This window comes from Papio anubis, chromosome 14 (genome assembly GCF_008728515.1).
Source record: "Papio anubis isolate 15944 chromosome 14, Panubis1.0, whole genome shotgun sequence".
NCBI classification, from domain to species: domain Eukaryota; kingdom Metazoa; phylum Chordata; class Mammalia; order Primates; family Cercopithecidae; genus Papio; species Papio anubis.
In genome coordinates this window covers 99408354-99412792 of record NC_044989.1, presented here as the reverse complement: position 1 = coordinate 99412792, position 4439 = coordinate 99408354, and the positions used below count along the sequence as shown (strand labels likewise).

Genomic DNA, 4439 nt, shown 5'->3' with positions numbered 1-4439 from the left:
GTTTGAGGAACAGGCTACATTTATAGGTTCGTAGAACACAGTAGCTGTTACCTATTCATATTTTATTACATCCGTAATGTATGGAACATATCCTCTCAATTTTGCACATTAACATTTTGCAATTTTCAACATAGGAAGCAACAAGCATGTTCCTGGTATGCCATTGGTCATTTAAGAATTGTCTTCCCTTCATTACCAAGGTCTGAAACACAATAAAAAAAAAGCCGGTGAGGTTTCACTTTATTAGTTCAGGGAATATCTCCACAATCTATGCCCCAGAGCCCGTTTCAGCTGATCTCTGAAGTTGCCATCCCCTAGAGCAGGCTTTCTCAGGGTGGGGAGGGGAGCTAATTTTGTTCCCCAGGGCGTATGTGATCATATCTGAACACATTTTTGGGTTGTTACAATTTGGGAGAAAGGTGCTACTGACATTTAATATAGAAAGACAAAAGATGGATGCTGCTAAACATCCTACAATGCCCATGTCAGCTTCCCCAACAGAGAATGATTTAGCTTAAATGTGAATAGTGACCAGGCTGAGAAACCCGGCCCTACAGTTCCATCTCAGTCTTCCTTTCATAAGTGCTTCATATCCATGTGTCTTTGAGAAGGTCTCTTCAATGCTTGGGGCTGCATTCCTTCTAAACCTTGCCTTCTTGTGCTGTGTTTGGCCCAGGTGAAGCATCTGGGATTCTGTCACCAAGCCCAGCTCAGATTCCTGGGCTCTTCTTAGGTAGGAGAGTGGCAGGAATAGATTTTTTCTTGCAGAGAGAAATTGGGCTATTCTGTAGGATTCTGTAAGATTAAAAAAAAAATAGATTTTCAATTTCCAGTAACAATTTATATTTTAATATTGGCAAAATGTATCTGTTTTTCAATAAAATTTCCCTTAGATATATAAAAGCTCCTGATGAATTACAAGTGAACCCACAGAAAAATGAGAAAAATGTGGTATCTATATATGGAAGTCACTGCACATATCAGAGAAATACCAATCATGGTTTACATCGTCATTCAAAAAGTCATTGGACAGCCCAGTAAAATTCTTAGACCTCAAATTTACTGTGCATTCATTATTGCATTCATTTTTCACAGATGCTGCTTGTGATAAGGCCTATTCTGCAGTCCATGACTGTCATATCCCAGTGAAACTGCTAGTTACCAAGTAGCTAATTCAGTAAGGATTTTTAGACTTTCTATAGCCATATTGAAGAATAAGTAGATATAATAAAAGTGCCTCTACAGTTATGAACCTATTCCTTTAATAATTAAATATTGAAAAAAATATTTGACTTGTAGTTTTTTAAAAATCAAGAATAATAACTTTTTTCTAAAACCAATTATGCTTATCAAAGGTGAAAATCTTTTTAGACATTCTAATCTTCTAAAGGAAGATATATAATATAACCCATTGTTTCAATAAGGGGACTTGAAACCATTTAACTAGAGCAACAGTCATAGTCAAGGAAACTATTTCTAGATTTCCTGGAGCTCCCAAGAGGAATTAACAAACGTGGTCCACACAATGCAGATTTATATTCTAATCAAATATTACCCAGTTTGCTTAAGTGAAATGTGAACTAAAGGAGAAGTGTGCCTATTATAAGGGCACTGAATATGCAAAGAAAAATAACATGGTCCAGGCCCTCTAGAATTTTAGTCTAGTCAGCAAACATGCATTTCCAGTTTTTAGTAGGTAATATGACAAATGCTACATTAAGATATAATATTCTGTTACTAGTCTCGAATAGGAAAAATAGGGCTTTAGATATGCTACTGAACAGCAAGGAATTGTATTTCAATATCTAAAATGAAATGCTCAAGATTTAGTCGTTATTCAAATAAATTCAACTTTTTTTTTTTTTTTTTTTTTGAGACAGAATTTCTTTCTTGTTGTCAGGCTGGAGGGCAGCAGCCTGATCTCAGCACACTGCAACCTCTGCCTCCTGGGTTCAAGTGATTCCCTTGCCTCAGCCTCCCAAGTAGCTGGGATTACAGGTGTGCGTCACCATGCCTGGCTAATTATTTTTTGTAGTTTTAGTGGAGATGGAGTTTCACCATGTTGGCCAGGCTGGTCTTGAACTCCTGATCTCAGGTGATCCACCTGCCTCTGCCTCCCAAAATGCTGGGATTACAGCCATGAGCCACCGCGCCCAGCCACTCACTGAACTTCTACTTACAATATACTTAATGGACTAATTACAATATACTTAACGGAATTTGCCAAGATTAGTTTTGCCATATTCATCACTTGCAAATCCTTTATTCTATAGACTGAGCGAGACTGAATCCTTGCTATAGAAGTACCAAGTTCTATTAATGGACAATTATTTAACCCTGAAGAAAACACAAACATTGAAAACAAAATGTCTGACAATATAATTATCTGGCTCATAAGGAGTTGTAAGCATGGAAGATGCATATAAAGTTCTGAGAAGAGTGTCCAGAATATGGTACATGCACAACCAAAGACACAGACTATGGCCAGACTTTAAATGTGACAAGTGGAGGTAAAAGCGCAACAGTAAACATCCTCAATCTGCAACCCTCCAAAATCAGCAGACAATCAATTCAATTGAGGTGCCAATCCATCCACAACCTGTGGTAACCTGAAAGCCTAACTAAAGTGAGGGAAACATTCTCGTGCCTCCTGGCATGAGATGGAAAACATTATTGGCTATGTTTGGATCCATTATCCATTACTAAGTTCTGGTGTTTGTAAATAATTACGGTGTTAATGGATGCTTTGTAATCACCATTTGCCTATCCGTGAAGAATCAAAATGGGGAATATCGCCTCATTTTCTTAACATTTAAGAACCATGTTTCTTAAAGGAACATTGTTCCATTAACAATGGAAGAGGAACACGTGCCTCTTCCATTAACTCAGCATTTCTCTGTCCAGGAAGACTAGCCTCCAGGGCTACTGAGGTGATTCTGTATGTAAAAGTTAAAGCAAAAGCCAAAGTAAAAAAAAAAAAAAATGCTATAATCTGAGATATAGAATCATGATGGTTTCAGGTTTTCCATTACTATGAAGCAAAATGACTTATTTAAAATCAGCTTAAAAAAATAGAATTTTGGAAGATAAAACTGGGAGAAGGGAAAATATAACATTTTAAAAGTGACAATTTCACAATTTGAAAAACTATTAAAATGATATATTCTTTAAGGAATAAAAGCATGTCGTTGAGCTGTTTTAAATTGAATGAAAACATAATGAAAACTATTGATGAAAACATAGTGAAGAAGTTACCCAGGACATCACCCTGATTGAACATCACACTGAGGAACAGAAAGTAGGGATGAAATTATAACATACGCATACAGCTACTAGGTTAAGTTTTTCAACTCTTTACATTACAACAAAGGGATAGGAGGATGAAGCTGATTCTCATGGTGGATGGCATCTAGAGCTCAAAATAAAAATATGAGTAACACAATTCTCAGGGATGGCTTCATTAGGATTATTTTAATAAGAATTATTTTGCAAAGCAGTTTTATTGTAAGGGTCTAAGAATAAAAAGTGAAAGGCCACTTAGCTTGAACAAGACCCCAATAATCTACTACTTAACAAAAACTTCTGTCCCAAGGCTCAAGTGTGTAACCATGGCCTTTATTCTTGAGCTCCTGCTTCATTTGCACAAAAGTCTTTGCACAAAATACACAAGGATGTACATCTATATTGTGTATATGTAAATATATACAAGTAAGCACATATATACAAAGTGTATGCATGTAGATATATATGCACAGACATTATAATGTATATGTGTTATGTATGCTGTGTGTGTGTGTGTGTGTACATAGTATTTTTTAAAAAGGAGATATATTTGTGGACATAATTTTCCTGAGAATAAACATTTTCAGATATATATCCAGAACAAAATTTTTAAATAAGCTATGCACTAGCTAAAACAGAAGTTAATCACAATATTATTTTACTGCTATTTTGGTATCACAACTTGGGCTTCTGCAAATGAGTGTCATTGGCTGATGTTCCTGTGCATTGGATCACATTCATATTCAACCAACTCAAAGATGTTCCACTCACTGCTCACACCCACATAGATGTTTATTTTAAGCAAGTCATCAGAATGTGTCAACTACAGTTGTCAATATGGTATTTTATATGAAAAAGCATTGCGTGTGCATTTTAAGTAATTTAACAATTAGATTACTAATTAACTAAATTCAATAAGTTATTGATTTAATAATGCACAACAAAGTTACTTCAAACTGGAAAATAAGGAATATGAGCCAAAATTGAATCAGTTTGCTCAAAAGACCAAATCTGAAGGACTATAGAAGAATGTGACCTGGGCCAGGCGCGGTGGCTCAAGCCTGCAATCCCAGCACTTTGGGAGGCCGAGACGGGCGGATCACAAGGTCAGGAGATCGAGACCATCCTGGCTAACACTGTGAAACCCCGTCTCTACT

The 4439-nt window shown here is 36.3% G+C and overlaps 1 long non-coding RNA gene across 1 annotated transcript in view; it reads right to left on the bottom strand.

The window, feature by feature from the left end:
* Nucleotides 1-228: 228 nt before the first annotated feature.
* The window catches only part of LOC108581832, a 12911-nt gene continuing 8700 nt past the window's right edge, over nucleotides 229-4439 (bottom strand). The window contains exon 2 of the long non-coding RNA XR_001894618.2: nucleotides 229-795. This is a non-coding gene — a long non-coding RNA (uncharacterized LOC108581832). The remainder of the gene's footprint in view (nucleotides 796-4439) is intronic.